This window comes from Dipodomys ordii, unplaced genomic scaffold, assembly GCF_000151885.1.
Source record: "Dipodomys ordii isolate 6190 unplaced genomic scaffold, Dord_2.0 Scaffold19, whole genome shotgun sequence".
NCBI classification, from domain to species: Eukaryota; Metazoa; Chordata; class Mammalia; order Rodentia; family Heteromyidae; genus Dipodomys; species Dipodomys ordii.
In genome coordinates, this window is record NW_012267235.1 from 14301347 (window position 1) to 14318393 (window position 17047).

General features: G+C 42.3%; 1 long non-coding RNA gene across 1 annotated transcript; it reads left to right on the top strand.

Moving 5' to 3' along the window:
* The first annotated feature begins 1927 nt into the window (after positions 1 to 1927).
* On the top strand, positions 1928 to 14408 carry LOC105983440. Its single transcript, XR_001174942.1, has 3 exons — positions 1928 to 2015; positions 3265 to 3269; positions 14399 to 14408. It is a non-coding gene; the product is annotated as an uncharacterized LOC105983440 (long non-coding RNA).
* Positions 14409 to 17047: the final 2639 nt, after the last annotated feature.

The window sequence follows — 17047 nt, forward strand, 5'->3', positions numbered from 1 at the left end:
AGTAAAAATGAAATAAAGAAGATGGATAAAAGGTGAAAGCAGAGACAGGTACTTCTCTTCTGAATTAAGTTCTTCACATTCACCCTCTGAAGTCCCTACTTCATTTATGGGATTCCTGAGACAAGAACCAAAGGAGAGCCCAGTGCGTGCCCATGGCTCTCTCTTATAATCCTAGCTTCTCAGAGGCTGAGGTCTGAGGATCATGGTTCAAAGTCAGCCTGGGATGAAAAGTCCATGAGACTCTCATCTCCAATTAACTTCCAAAAAGCCAGGAGTGGAGCTGTGGCTCAAGTGGTAGAGTGCTAGCCTGGAGCAAAAAAGTTCAGGGACAACACCCAGGCCCTGAGTTCAAGCTCCACTACTAGCACAAAAGAAGAAAAAAGAAAAGAACCCTAGTGATCAAAACAGCTTGGTACTGTCACAAGAACAGACCTGAGGACCAATGGAATAGAAGTGAAGACCCAGAAATGAACCTTCAGACCTATAGCCACCAATTTTCCATAAAGGAGCCAAAAAAATAGAATGAAAGAAAGACAGCCTCTTCAGTAAATGGTGCTGGCAAAATTGGTTAAACATCTGTTGAATACTAAAGTTAGATCCTTATATATCATCCTGCACCAGAATCAACTCCAAATGGATCAAAGACCTCAAAGTAAAAGCAGGCACCCTGAAAACATTACAGGACAGAATAGGAGAAACTTTAGGGATCCTTGGCACAGGCCAAGAAAGGTTGGACAAATGAGATTGCATGAAACTGCAGAGCTTTCTGTGTGGCAAAGGACATAGCTAGCAAGATCAATAGAAAGCCCACAGATTGGGAGAAGATCTTCACTAGCTATACGACAGACATATTTAAATATACTTAAAATTCAAAAAATTAAAACCCCCAAAAATAAATCCTCAAAGAAACAACTGCCCCATTAACAAGTGGGCTAAAGACTTAAAGAGAGACTTCTCTGAAGAGGAAATAAGATTGGCCGAGAGACACATGAAGAAATGCTCAACTTCTTTGGCCAAAAAAGAAATGCAAATCAAAACACATTGAGATTCCACCTCACCCCAGTTAGAATGGCTATAATCAAGAAATCTAATAACAACAGATACTGGAGGGATGTGGCCAAAAGGGAACCCTACTACACTGTTTGTGGGAATGTAAACTTGTTCAAACACTCTGGAAAGCAGTATGGAGGTTCCCCAAAAGACTATACCTAGAGCTCACCAATGACTCAACAATCCCACTTCTGGGCATTTACCTCAATGATCACAAACAAGGCCATACTAAAGTTACCAGCACAACTATGTTTAACACAGCATTATTCACCATAGTTAAGGTATAGAACCAATCCAGATGCCCCTCAGTAGATGAATGGGTCAAGAAAATGTGATACACACACACACACACACACACACACACACACACAATGGAATTCTAGGCTTCCATCAGAAAGAATGACACCACCCTATTTGTTAGGAAATGGAAAGACTTGGAAAAAATTACATTAAGTGAAGTAAGCCAGATCCAAAGAAATATAGGTCCCCTGGTTTCCATTATTTGCAATAATTAGTATATGTCTAGGATAATCTTACCAGATGAGCAGAAAAGCTGAAAAGCTATGTACATATGGCCATATAAGATGATGCTAAGTGAAATGAACCTCAAGATATGGACACAAGCAGTTTTTCTTTGTTTTTGTTGTTTTTAATGTACTATTCATTTTTTTCTTTTTTTTTTTTACTTTGAAACAAAGAGCACAGGACAATTTTCATGACCACCAAGAGAAAGAACATCACAGATTTAAATCTAATTGTTTTCCTGGTATACAATCAAGAAACAGGCCAGTCCTAAAGCATATTGTGTTATGAATGTCATCTTTAAGCAAACACAAACACTCTGATTTGGGACTTTTTCTCCCTACTTAAAACAATCTGCTTTAGCTGTCAAGTAGTTTGGTCTGATATCTATTTAACAGTATCACAACAACAAATACAACATCTTAACCACAACTTAGGAGTTTGTGTCCACTATTCTTTTCCCTTGGATTGCATTTATAATGTATTAATTGCCTTCCTTAGGAAAAAGTATCTTTGTATGATCTGTCTAAAAAAAGCTCCTAAGTTGTTTCTTTTGCATGTTCTTCTCCTATGGCATATCCCTGTTGTCACTGTATTTGATTTTGGTATCTTGTGTCCTGTATAGACATTTATGCAATTTGGGGAGGGGAAGGGAAATAACAAAATGCTGACACAAGGACACAGGATGACCAATTGCCACAATGATACTCAAAAGATACTGTGTTGAAAATGAACTTTACAACTTTGGGGCTGGGAGGAGGCAGAGAAGTGGGGAGGGAAGAGATAGTAGGAGAAAAACAAAGGAGGGGGTAACAATGCTTGACAAGAAATAAACTCATTACCTTACTGATGTAACTGTAACCCCTCTGTACAGCATTTTTACAAGAAAATAAAAAAAATTAAAAAGAAAAGAACCCAAGGATGCTCAGCCGTAGAGTTGCAACCCTGGCAGATATTGTCTATCCTAAGCTGCAACACTAAACAGGCATTACTTGCTGTAGGATTGTAACCCTGTGTTCTCTGCCCACTGCTGAACCAGAAGGACTATGTAGGCTCTGCCCATCTCTAGCAAGAACAACAAAAACTTCTGTATCAGAAACACAGCTAGACAGATATAAACTAAGATCTCAAGTTACTTTGTCCCAGTTTCATAAACTCTTTGAGAGTCATAATTAGCATAAAGAAAATGTAGCATCAAAAATATTAGACCCTCTCCTATATAACAAAGGTATGCGTTATTCCATACATGTGGATGAGTGCTCTGAGCTTGCCAAACAGGGGTTTCAGGCCAGGGGATCCACCCCAGGGTCCTACATGTCAGGTCAGCTATCACCCACCAGTAGGGGTGAAGGGCAGAGAAAGGAAATTTATAAATGTAACATGGACATGCCATGGAAAGAAAAAAAGCAACCATTTCAGGCTATCTTTGCAATACAGACATGAGCTTTAGGTTTAAATAGAGGAAGAATGTGGGGTTTTGTCCTTGTAGTCCCTTTTTGGACATAGGAAGGCTTGCATGAGGAGGAGTTAATATGTTTCACCAAAAGCAGTTCTAAATTGCCAGTTATAAGCTATGATATAAAATGCATTTCTTCTTATGACAAGTAAACCAAGCCTTGATAAAAAATTTAAAGCTTTTTAAATTTTAAATGAGTAGTCCTTCGAGAACTGGGGAAGATCATACTGGCAGAGTTTTAGTATTCCAACAGCAAAACATCAGATACAAGTATGTAGTGGGCAAACTCCGATACAAACAAACAAACAAAAACCAACAATTACTCTTGCAGTCACAAAATTGCTTTTCAGGGCTTACCTAGTTGGGAAGTTCCTAGTCACACATCACATTTAGAGTTACCCCCTTGGTGAATGGTTAAGGATGGCATCTGTTTTCCTTTCCTATAATTTAACAGATTAATTTCACACATCATTTTTGCACATTTTCCACTGTTTGCTTATGGCTGCAAACCAAGCGAGGTGCAGGATGCTTGTGAGCCCTACCTGGTCTCATTTGAACTGAACCCTTCTTGTGGGTCACAGGAACAAAGTCCGTAGTATCCCATCAGAGGTGAGATTGGGGAGTCAGTGAGAACATCTCATGGACAAAACTCACAGGTGAGTCAAATGGACAGTTCAGGTTAAGAAAAGCCCTCTTTCAGAGACTCACTAACTAGATGAGAGAGAAGCGGGGGTGGGGGGGTACTGCTGATATGGGTAGTTTTCCTAAAGGTATTAACCACAAAGTGGTAGAAGAAGATGGCCAAGCAGTCTCAGGTAGGCATACACCCCATCACACGGGTGTGTGCAGGAAGTGACCTTTTCCTTTGCACGTGGGAAGGGCAGTGGTGGTAGGTGATCACAGTGGAGAGGAACCACATGGGCACAAGGTTGGGTCCTCTCAGGCAACCAGGATAGGCAACCAAGTGCTGTCCTAGGAAAGACTTTGCTTGGGTTTTAGCTGCAGATGAAACTGCTGGACTCAGGATCCAGAGCTTACATTGCTTGCCTTGGCTTTGATGATGTATGCTTTGGATACTGAAAGGAGACGGGTCGGTTGTGGTTCATCTTGCCCACTCACCTGGCAGATTTTCCTTCCCTCAGAGGGAACCTCCAGTCGCTCACCATAACCATAGATGCATTGGTAGCTTCTAGCTGAGGGTGTCCTTCCTAGCAGGTATTTTATCTGGCAATGCCTGATAGCTCCCTGAAGGAGCTGTGTCTGGTCCAGATAAGATAAGATGCTTCCTGACTTAGCACTGGAGTAGGTATGAGAGCCACCGCAAATCCGGGCTGTGATGGTGTGGAAAAAATTCACTTGGAAAAGAAGCGATTATTTCCGCAGATGGATGTGAACTCACTGATGTGTCTGTCCACAGCTGGTGGTGTGGAGCTGAACAAAGACGGATGGTGGCTACACAATTTGACTTTCTGCAAGTTCACGTTCACATTCCAAAAGTGATCATTGTATCTCTTAAGGTTCTTCTCCGTTTGAGTGACAGAAAACCCTGACTAAACTCACTATGCAAATGAACGGAAACTCGTTATCAGGTAACTGCAGCACAGAGCAAAGGTGCTTGCTGGGGCCAATCACTGGGAAGATCCTTGACTTCAGGTATCTCAGATGATCTGCATGACATAGCTCAAAATGCCTAGGACAGGCTGTGATGGTATAAGCAGAGCATAACATTGGCTTTAAATCCTGCCATTTTCATTTGGAGATTTCCTCAAATTTCTAAACTAGAACTACTCTATTATCCAGTGATAACCACTTTTGGTAATTTATCCAAAAAGATTACAAGTCAGGATGCAGTATAGATACTTGCACATCCGTGTTCATTCACTATTCACAATAGCCAAGTGATGAAACAGCCCAGGTGCTACAACAGACAAATGGATCAAGAAAATACATAATGGATGTTTACTCATCCCGAAGAATACTATTGTCATTTGCATGGAAATGTATAGACCTGGAAAAATTTATTTTTCTTTTAAAAATATGATTTTATTGTTATTCAGGTGTTATATGGAGAGGTTACCATTTCATAAGTCAGGTTATGAATACAGTTCTTTCTAGTCAATGTCACCCTTTCCTTCACTTTCCCCTAGTTTGCCCCTCCCTCCTTGCTCACAGGTTGCATAGTGTATATTGAATTCCATGACTGCATTGTTCACCCTGCCTCCCTCCATTTTTAGACTCCCTTTTTGGCCCTCTCCCTGCCCCAGACAAAACGCCCTCAAAAGCAAACCCAAACATTAATACCATCACTACCACTTCCGACAAAAAAAAACCAACTCTGTTTCCATTTCCTGAAATTTGTTTTGATAAATAACGTTTTAAATGTTCAGAGGAGTTACACCTTTGGGTTCCTCCCTAAGAGTTTCCTCTTTAGTCTGACAGTTAGTTGTGAATGCCTAGAGTCCTGTATAAGTTATCATGTCCAGTCGTAATTTAGATCTAGATTTCACATATGAGAGAAGACAGGCTCTGTTTATCTTTCTGAGCTTGACTTACCACACTTAACATGATTTGTTCTAGGTCCATCCATTTCCCTGCAAATGACATAATATTATTATTTCTAATGGATGAACAAAATTCCATTGTATGTATGTACCACTTTTTTTTTTGACCCACTCATCTATTGTCAGGCATCTTGGCTGTTTCCATAACTTGGCTGTTGTAAATAGTGCAGCAGTGTGCATGGCCGTGCATGACTTGTCATGTTCTGTGTAGATGTGCAAGGGTGGTATAGAGAATTCTATGTTTAGTTTGTCAAGGAATCCCCAGTTTACCATCCAGAGTGGTTGTACTAGTTTACATTCCCACTGACAGTGCAATAGGGTTCCTTTGGGGGGGGGAATATATTTTAAGTGAAGTAAGTCAATTTCGGAGAGACCAAGGGTAAATGTTTTCTTTCATAGGTGGAGGTTAGTTCTAAATTATAAACATATATGAACACATACACAGGGTCACATGCAAACATCACAAACATATTGACTAAAGTATGCTATAACAGGGAATATTCCAACAGTGTCACTCCTTTGAATAATGCATTTACAGTTTAACACAATGAGTAAGAAGAAATGGAAACACGTGTTTTCCAGAGGGGGTGGGGAATGGTAGACAGATGGAGAGAGGAAGGGTGGGCAAATGCACTCATAATATTCAATGTACATATGTGAAAATGGATAACTTGAGTGGATAAATAGTGTTGGGAGAGATGAGGAGAAGGTGACATTGATTAAGATGCATTGTACTCATAAACTGACATGTTTAATTGAGACTACTTTGTATGACTACTTAAAAGGTAATTTTTAAAATCATGTAAAACAAATCATGCCTTTGCCACTCACAAATTGATTGTCATGGGGAAAGTCCTCCAGTTGCATTGTCCTTTGGTTGTGTTATCTATAAAATAGAGCTAGCTAGGGGTTCAGAGGAGAAATGATGTACACAATGGAAAATTTCCTGCACACAACCGGAGCTCTTTATATATTAGTGATTCTAAATGGATGGTTGTTTCCTTCTTTGGCATCCACATGCCCTATTCCTGGTCTCTTGGCAACCACTCCACTTTTGTTTATGGTTGTTCCCCTCTCTGGCCAGGGTGGGACATGCAATTGCAGCTCAAGCAGATCCTAGATATCATGATTGGTTCATGGCTGGCTTCTGATTGAAGCTCATTCAATCAGAGAGCCCCAAGACTTTTCTCTGTATGTCTCTGTCTCAACTGAATTTGAATCTGTACATTTATGGCTCCTGAATCTTCTAGTGATTTTTTTTCAACCATTAGGGAAGAGCTTAAGTGAGAAAGAGGCCAACCCACAGAGAACAAAATAAAGATAGGTAAAAAGTGGCCAACCCAGAGAGAGTAAAACTGAAGTAGAGAAAGAGGAAGAAGGCTGAGGGCTATATAACATGAACCCTGGATCAGTCCATGCCTGCTGCCCACTAACATGATAATGAAATGTTTGAAATGAGTGTATTTTGACTTTTCTACCAGGGAGGAATTTGACAAGAAAAGTCACTTTTCTTGTGATTTTTAAGGCATATTTTAAGACATGTTTTAAAACATGTTTCCTGGAACCCTTCGAAGAGACTGCAAAAGCCGAGTCTCTTCTCCTAATTCCTGTTTGAGTTCTAAGGAATTAGGCCCCAACTGTTGCACATGACTGATTCCTTCTATACATGAAGCCTTCTTTCTCTGGACCTTGTGTGTGTTTGCTGAATGTAAAAGAAACCATTCCAACCACCTGTCACTTCAAGAAGAGATTAATTACTTTTGACTGCAAACACCTCTGCTGCATCCAAAAAATTAAACTTGCCAGGCACAGGCTAGGGTCCCGCTGCCTACTTGCTATTCCAGGTCAGTGTCTCATCACATCCCATGTAAACAAAGCCCTCTTTTGTTATCGAACTGCTTAGGCATCCTAGAACTCCTGTAGTTCAAGTAGGAAAGAGACTTAGAGGCTGAAGAGATGACGGCCTTGGTCCTTGACATTGATCCCCACCCAGTCCCTTTGTGGTTTGGCTTGGTAGTCTCTAAATACAGAAAGGTGTCACCCAAAATGTGTGTCTGTGTGTGCACGCATGCACGTGTTGGTACTAGGGCTTAAACTCTGCCTGGGTACTGTTCCTCAGCATTTTTGCTCAAGGATGGCACTACACCACTTGAGTGACAGCTCCACTTTATGAAGAAAGGAGTGACATTGATTAAGCTGCATTGTACTTATAAACTGACTGTTGAATTGAATCCTCTTTGAACAACTACTTATGGGTAATTAAAAGAACAAATAAACAAAATGACCTATTGCTATTCAGCTATTATGAAATCTAAACAAGGAATCCCTGAGCTGTTCCAAAGTATAAAAGGAACAGTATCCTCAGCCACTTGCTAGACTTGAAGCATACAAACAAGAAAGATGGGCAGTGATTGGTGTCACAATGGCACTTGTGACTGGAAAGGAAATGAGGGCAGTGTTGGGGGGGCTGGGATAATCGAATTGTACAGAGAGGTTTGTGGAATACAGTCCTTCCTTCCCTTTCCTAGAACACTTCCCCTTTTTGACTTTGGGTTGAGAAGTGGAGTTGGTTTCTTGTGTGCAGAGACCTTTTGATTGAGCCAAAGTGGGGCAGACATGCTCTGCAGGCAGCTATGTGTGAGTAAGTGGGCATGCATGCAGGATGCTCACAGGATGTACCAGGGAACGTTACTGGGGGTTGCTAGTTGGGCTCCTTTGAAATCACTATTCACAATCTCACCTCTGGCATATGTGGTTCACATTCTTATTCAGAGAGTGCTAAAATTAAGGGTAAAAATAAAGGTAAAGATTGTTGCCTGGTGCGGATGGCTCCTGCCTGTAATCATAGCTACTCAGGAGACTGAGATCTGAGGATCAAGGTTCAAAGCCAGCCCAGGCAGGAAAGTCTGTGAGACTCCTTTTCTCCAATGAGCCACCAGAAAACTGGAAGTGGTGCTGTGGCTCAAAGTGGTAGAGCGCTAGCCTGGAACAAAAAGAGCTTGAGGACAGCACCCAGGCAGAGTTCAATCCCATGACTGATTAAAATAAAATAAAAAGAATAAGATTGTCACCAAGGCACCTGGGAATTAGGCACTTACCTACATGTTTTCCATGCACTGCTATTAAGAAGCTATGGAGGAACATGCAAGTGTTTGTCTCCAAATAATGCTTTATTCATGGATTTGGATGCTAGTTATACTTTTTATTGTTAATGATTTCATTATTGTTGTTGTTTTGTGAAGTACTGGGGCTTGGATTCAGAACCTCGTGCTCTTGCTTTTCCACTCACGGCCAGTTCTCTACCACTTAAACCATACTTCCAGGCGTTTATTGGTTAATTGAAGATAAGAGTCTCTCTGATTTATCTACCTAGGCTAGCTTAAACCTGGGATCCTCAAGTCTCATCCTGACTATCTAGGATTACAGGCAGGAGTCCCTGACCCCCAGTTATTAGATTTTTGTCCCCAGTAATTCCTACTTTGAGATGACCCAGAGAGCCAGCCACATTAGATTGTAGCATTTCTGGAGCAGAAGGAAATGCATTCAGGCCAAGCATTCAAGAAAGAAGGGGCTCAGTGCTGGGGAGTAAAAGAAGCTGTAGCTCATCCTATTCTGGAGTGGAGTACAGAGGAGAGCAGCATGATGGAAGAGGAACCAAGGGACTCCAGGGCCCCTCCCCACCCCAGGCACCTGACCTGACAAGTCGGAAGGCAGATGGCAGATACATAGAGATGTCTGGGAGCTTCAGAATAAGAAGAGAGTGGAGCAGGCTGTACCACCATCAGACTCAGGCTAGAGCAGGCCTACTCTGACTCCAGACTGGCAGACCAGATGCAAAGATGAAGCTGAGCACAGGCTGTGATGGATGAGACCCTGGCAGTTGCTCTGGCCCCTGTGGCCTATGCATTGCTGTGTAGGGAGGGATTCTGGACACAGTGATGTTTGTGGTGTGGATGAGGCCCAGAGTATGCATGGCTAGAGCCCAAATCCCCTCACAGCATGGGATGTCTGGTAATCAGTGACAGATCAAGACCAGATATATTTTTTTTCAATGGCTGGGAAATGGAAACCTGCAGACACCTAGCTACCACATCTGAGAGAGGCAGAGGCAGCGGGAGGAAATTATGAAGAGACAAAGATTGCATTCGAGACAGACTGAGCTATTCAGAAGAGACCATTAACCTGTCAGAGGCCGAGATAGCACTGATTGGAAAGTTTATCATTTGTCATCCAGTCCCTTCTCCTGCCCTTCGGAAAGTGAAGCAAGGGGAATGCAGGATGGGAGGGACGTTTTGTCAACTGGGAAGAAAGAAATCTGCTGCATTTTCTTGCTGTATTTGAGAAGAACTGGGTAAATATGACCCTGGTATATTCATCCACAATCCTGTGGATGTATCTTAAATTTGTTTTAACTGCACAAACAATGCATTCATTGCTTCTCGTGGCAAAAATCCGATACCTGTGTCCCAGACAGAGTCAGTCATAGTGTCATTCTCTTCTCCAGCAATATCCATTTTCTATGTTTTTGTGATATATATATATATATATATATGGGGTTGGTCATGGGGCCTGAACTCTGAACCTGGGCACTGTCCCTCAGCAATTCAGCTCAAGGCTAGTGTTCAACCACTTGAGCCACAATGCCACTTCTGGTTTTTTCTGCTTATGTGGAACCCAGGGCCTCACACATGCAAGGCAAGCACTTTGCTACTGAGCCATCTTCCCAGCCCCCAGAATTCTTTTTACACATGCCTTTGTGGGTAGATGTAAAACTTTCTCCAGTATATGCCTAAAAAGTTGTTTGCCTGCTGGGATTTGTTTTTTGTCTCAGTTTGTAATCCTTATACAAATGCTTATTATCATAGAAGATTGTTGCTTTACCCACTCCCCTCTTGCTCCCAATTTTTTCAGCCCATCCCATAGTATTTCTTTATGGTCTATGAGCAAGGAGGAGCTGAGGTGATCTGATATGGATTAGACTGGAGGCAGAGGCAGAAGTGGGCAGTCCCTGGCTTCTTACTTCAGTTACATGCCAGAGACACTGAGGTCCATGCTGATAGAAGAAGGCCTACCACTAGGCAAGTGCTCTGTCTAAGGTAATGATCACTAGGAAACTGGATTTACCTATGAACATGGCCCCTGACCCTCTGGCACAGCAAGAAAGTTCTGGGATAGTCTTTGTGCTCAGGCCCAACTTAGGAATACCAGGAGTGCCACCCTAACATTGCCACACCACTTGGTGTCCTCTGCCCAGCTTTTTAAAACTCTGTGGGGCTGAAAGGCAGTCAGAGACTGATATGTCCTCATTCTTCAGCTCTCAGCCAGGCTTGCGGTTCAGTTTATACATCCCTAGGGTTTCCCCAGAACTTCATTTCTCAGAGTCAGGAATATGCCTCAGTTTACCCTATATTGCTTGGATAAAATTATCCATTCATCTTGGCATCTGCCATTTCCAGTGGAGGGTATGCTCATTAAGGAAGACATTCAAAGGGAGTTAGGGGTTGTCCTACTGTGTTCCCATCTTCAGAAACCTACAGAGCTGAGAGCACATTACAATCAAGCTGCACCTTGGCAATGATGCCCCTTAGAGATACCATCCATCCTTCTCTACAAATAACATGATATTCTTATGACTGGAGTAATATTAGGGCTACTCAGTCATATGAAAGGGTTGGAGTCAAGCTCTCCTCTACTCAGAGGTAGGCATGCCCAGGAGGCCATAAGAAGAGGACAAAACCATTAGATAAAATCCCCACATAGTTGATTTCCCAACTACCTATGGGATAAAGGTGGTTATAGTGATGAGGGAGGTTAAACTAGGAGAGTGTGATGGAACTCTTACATAACTCTCTCACAGTTACCCCTGCTGAGATGCTGGTCCAGAGAGGCTACCTTGCCTCTTCGGACATGATGGTCACTTAGGTATTTCCAGCTAAGCTAGGTGTCAGTGCTTATCTGTGCTTTGTAATTATTGACTGCACATAACTAGACAGGTCTTTTTGATTCTTAGTAATGTATAACGAGTCAAAGGACTCCTGTAGGATTATTTGAATTTATATATGTCCTACATCAACACTACGATGTGTATCCCATTGTCTTTATTTTACAATTTGGGAAACTGAAATTTTAAGACATTGCATTACAGAGCCAGGATTTGAACCAAGGATGCAACAATTACCCTTTACTGTTTTAAACCTAGTAGTTTTAAAGCAACAAATATATTTTCTTGCAGTTTCTATGAGACAGGCATACGTGAGTAGGTTGGTTGGGTTGTCATATAAGCTCTTTTTTTTTTTTGCCAGTCCTGGGGCTTAAACTCAAGGCCTGGGCACTGCCTCTGAGCTTCATTGTGTTCAAGGCTAGCATTCTACCACTTGAGCCACAGTACCACCTTCGGATTTTTATGAGTAGTTTACTGGAGATCAGAGTCTCATGGACTTTTCTGCCTAGGCTAGATTTGAACTACAATCCTCAGATCTCAGCCCCCTAAGTACCTAGGCTACAGTTAGCTGAAACCCTGTGTGGGATTGCAGCCTCTGTTTCAAGATGGTACAGTCCCATGTCTGTTGGCTAGGGTCCTCTGTTTCTCACTTGAGTACCCTCTAACATGACAGCTGACTTGCCTAGATAAGTGATTTGAGAGCAAAAGGAGATTGTGATGTCTCATGACCTAGTGCTGAAGAAGATATGCTATGGTTCTTCCATCAGAAGTAAGCCATCCTTGCCAGGCACTGGTGGCTCACATTTTTAATCCTAGCTACTCAGGAAGTAGAGATCTAAGGGTCCTGGTTCAAAGCCAGTCCAGGCTGAAAAGTCCCCATGAGACTCTAATCTCTAATTAACCACCAGAAAACTGGAAGAAATACTGTGTCTCAAAGTGGTAGAATGCTAGCCTTGAGCAAAAAGGAGCCCAGGGATCGCACCTAGGTCCTCAGTTCAAGCCCCATGACCAACAAAAGAAAAAAAAAAAGAAGTAAGTTATTATATCTAGCCGACAATTAAAAGGAAGGAATTTAAACACCTTTATGATGAAAGAAGTGTTGAAGAATTAGTATTCTGTTACCACCAGACAAACTGACTCTAGAGCTTATATTATTATATATTATATATTCAGAGATGTAGGCTATGACTCACAGGTGGGTATGGGAACTCTCTTCTAACCCCTCCCCCCATACTCTTCTCATTTCTATCCCATTCCACATCAAGAAATGTGCTTCCCCACACTGGGGTTGGCAAGGCCCTATGAAAACTGGGCACTTGTTCTCATCCTCTTCTACCTTTTAACATTTCCTTTTACTGCTCTGGGCTCTGAAATTAGTTATGTCCCAAATGACAGGGCCAATGGTACTGGTTTTGGGGCTTGAACTCAGTACCTGGGTGCTGTCTTTGCACTTTTGTGTTCAAGGCTAGCATTCTACCACTTGAGCCACAGTTCCACTTCCAGCATTTTTTTTGGTTGGTGGTTAATTGAAATAAGAATCTCAAGACAAAAAAAAAAAAAAAAAGAATCTCAAGGACTTTCCTTTCCAAGCTGGCTTTAAACTGTGATTCTCAGATCTTAGCCTCCTGAGTTGCTAGGATTACAGGCATGAGCCACCAATGCCCAACTGCTTGAGATTTTACCACTGATCACAGAAATATAAACTACTTCTGCATATGATATCAAGCCATTGTAAACCCCTTTTTATTTGTACCACAATGGTCTTGATGATCTGATTACACCTTATGCCTTTAGGCCAAAAACCGGTAGCAACACTTATTCTGAACTCTCTGGAATTATAAAAGCATAGAAGTGGGGCTGGGAAGGTAGCTCAGTGGTAGAGCACTTGCCTTGCATGCATGAGGCCCTGGGTTCGATTCCTCAGCACCATATAAGCAAAAGAGAAAAAGCCAGAAGTGGCGCTGTGGCTCAAGTGGTAGAGCGCTAGCCTTGAGCTGAAGAGCTGAGGGACAGCGCCCAGGCCCAGAGTTCAGGCCCCACGACTGGACCCCTCCCAAAAAAAAAAAAGCATAGAAGTGATCAGAGTGTAGAATTACCAGAATTACTGAATTACTGAAATATCTCCTAAATCCTTTGACCTTCCCTTCTACCTTTCATTCTGTCCACTGCTCCAAGAATTTTCTTTCTAAAACTTAAAAATAATCAAGTCACAATTTTCCCCCAAAGCTTTTAATAACTCTCCATTTCTACTGGATATTTTGCCTTTCAGCACCAGACCCCCACCTACCTCTCTCTTCTCATCAAGGACAAGGTAGACTATTTGCTATTCTGGAAAAGTGTTTTATTCTTTTAAGCTTCTACCCCCTTGTGTGTGCAGCTCTTTCTTCCCAGAGGAAGCATTCCCTGCTTTGAAGTCCAGTTCTAATGCTACCTTCTCGTGAAGGGCCTCATCACACTTACTTGGTCCTCAGCGTGTCCCCCAATAAATGATATGCACATAGAGGTGTCTGCCTGCATCCCAGTAGCTACCTGCCACCTTAACTGGGTTAACACTAATTAAAATCACAGGGCAGCTCACTCTAATTTTGGACACTTGATAAATGCTGAACACCAATGAGTCTTTCATTAACACACCTCGTAGCAATGTCTTTAAGTCACTGTTATGAAGACACTTAGCTAATTCCTTTGAGGTGGTTTATCTTTGATGCAGACATCTAAAAGGACTGAATTTCCTGGCGGTCTTGACTTTCTCTTGTCATGTTAGTGGTATAAAATGATTTGAAAAGAAGTCATTGCCATGGATGATGATGTTCACTTCACCTTTGTCAGGAAATATAGACGCGAGATGGCTTAGTTGTCATGGGCAAGGACAGGTCATTGTCCTTTTCCTCTCCTTTCATCTGAGTGGATCCAAAGGAAATCGTTTGCCTTGGATGTTGACCTGGTTCCATGACTGGATCAGGTCCCTCCTGGGTTTCAAAAGAGGAATATGTTGAGTTGTCAAGACATATTTTTAACAGTATGAAAGCATGGTTCTGTTGAATTCAACTGAAACCCAACAGGCCCCACATTCCTTACATCCTGGCAGACTGAGGATAACATATGAACAGAAGCACCCCAAATGTGCAGAACCCATGCCCAGTGCTCATTCTCCTTACCTGTCATCATCACCTTCCTTCTTGGACACATGCTCTGCCAGCACCTTGGATATGTTCTCTCCAGACTAAGCGGGAATGTGGGGTGCACTCAGAGTGCACACACACACACACACCACAAGACAAGCAATTGAGGCATTGGCAGCCCTAATCAGAGCCAGCCAAGCAAACCTGAGGGCCGCTTAGGGTTATGTTAACAGATGGTGGTGAGCAGGCAGAACACCTCACCTCCCATTTGGCTCCTGTCACCAGACCGAGAAAACTAATCTTCCCCTGTGAAAGGGTAGCGCAATCGCTTTGTTCAGAGGAAATTGCAGACTGAGATGTGAGAGGAGTTTGGACAAGTGCCTAATCTCCGAGTGTTTTGCTGGAGGATAGGCAATTTAGACTTCTCAAGACAGCAAAGGGTTAATCTGTTGCAGTACTCTGAGATGAAGGTCAGAGCTCACAGTGCCTGTGGGCATCAGGTCTGTCCAACAGCTCACAAACCTTGGAACACATTCTGTCTGTATGATCCCAGGATTGTGTAGTGCAGAGGGCTGACCTGGATTCCAGGCTTTTCTACTATCTATAACTATTAATAGCTAATCACAAAACTTCTCGGTTATTATGAAAAGTTGAAGCCCGTTCGGAAAGAGGAATAAGCCAGTCAGGAAAGCAGAGGCCACAGAGAGTATTTCAAACACACAAGGTTTGATGTAGGAAATTTCTGACACTGAAAAAACTGAAGGATTGCCAATTCAAAGATTAGAAGCTAAAAGCAGCTTGAGAGTTAAAGCAGAGGAAGTGATGTTGCCGAAAGCTTGGAGCATGATGAAGGGCTGCTGACTGGCAGATTTAACTCCATGGCTAGCCATCAACAGGCTTGACCCTTTGGTCACTTTTCTGATAATGTTTGATAGTATGAACAAGAATAAGATAATGGGACAGAGAGTCGTAGGAGCTGGGCTATGATTATGGCCAAGGCTGGAGAGGCTTGGTGAATTTGACTTATGGTTAATGGTAAACTCAAGAAGGGCAAAAACAGAATGGGATGAGAATGACAACTGCAACCACTTGGCTGTGTTGGTTTTCTATTGCTGCAAAACAAATGGCCACACATTTAGCAGCATTAAAGAGTGTGTAATTATTATCTCAGTTTCTGTAGATCAAGAGTCTGGACATAGCTTAATCTGGTGCTCTGGCTTCCTGAGCCTCTCGGTGAGAGTGTGGTTGTGAAATGTGCACCATATGAGTGCTTGATCTCTGATGATGCAGCAGAGGTGGGCTTTTGAGCAAAGCTTAGCCAAGGACTCTCATCTCCATTGATGAGTTTATAACTTGATGGGCCATTGGAATGTGATGGAAACTTAGGAGGTCGGACCCAGTTGAGGGAATGAGTCCTAAGGAACATACTATTGGGGACTGTATTCCCTCTCTCTCTCTCTCTCTCTCTCTCTTTCTGTCTCTCTGTATCTCTCTCTCTCTGTCTCTCTCTCTCTTCCCCCCCTCTGTCTTTCTACCTCCCCTTTGGTCTCCTTTCCTCCCCTCTCTGCTTCCTGGCCTCCTTGAAGTGAGCATATTTGCTCAACACCATGATATTTTTCCCCATGATGGCTCAGAACTGATGGGGTCACGAGACAATAGGCTGAAACCTCTGAAGTCAAAATAACCTTTTTTGAATTTAATTTTCTCAAGTGTTTTGGCACCATTAGGGAATTGACATTTTTTGTGCTGATCCTGGGCCTTGAATCTAGGACCTGGATGCTATCTCATGCCTAACACTCTACTTCTTTTTTTTTATTGTAAAAATGTTGTACAGAGGGGTTACAGTTACATGAGTAGGATAATGAGTACATTTCACAAGTATTGTTACCTCCTCCTTTATTTCCCCCCTACCATCACTTTACTCCCCACCTCCCCAACTCCTCCTGCCCCTCACCCTGACATTGTAAAGTTGGTTTTCAATATAGTGTCCTGTATATCTTGTCATCACTATGGGTCAGCCTGCATCTTCATTTAAGCATTCTGCAATATCCCTTCCCCTCCCCAAATTAAAATTTTATATATACAAGGTGCAGAGCACCAGCATCAAATCCAGTGAAAACAGGGCTTATACCATGGGGGAAGAACATACAATAGAAACAAAAGAATTACATAGTGTATTGTAAGTACATTAAAAACATTAGAAAACAAGGGGAAAAAAAACCTCTTATGTCCCTGTCTTGGGGTACATTTTGCTTAACATTATCTCATATGATCATAAGTACATAGTCTTTGACCTACTCTGCTTATCCTAGACATGTACTAGTCACTGCAAACAAGGGAAACCATGGGACCTATGTTTCTTTGGGTCTGGCTTACTTCACTTAATATAATTTTT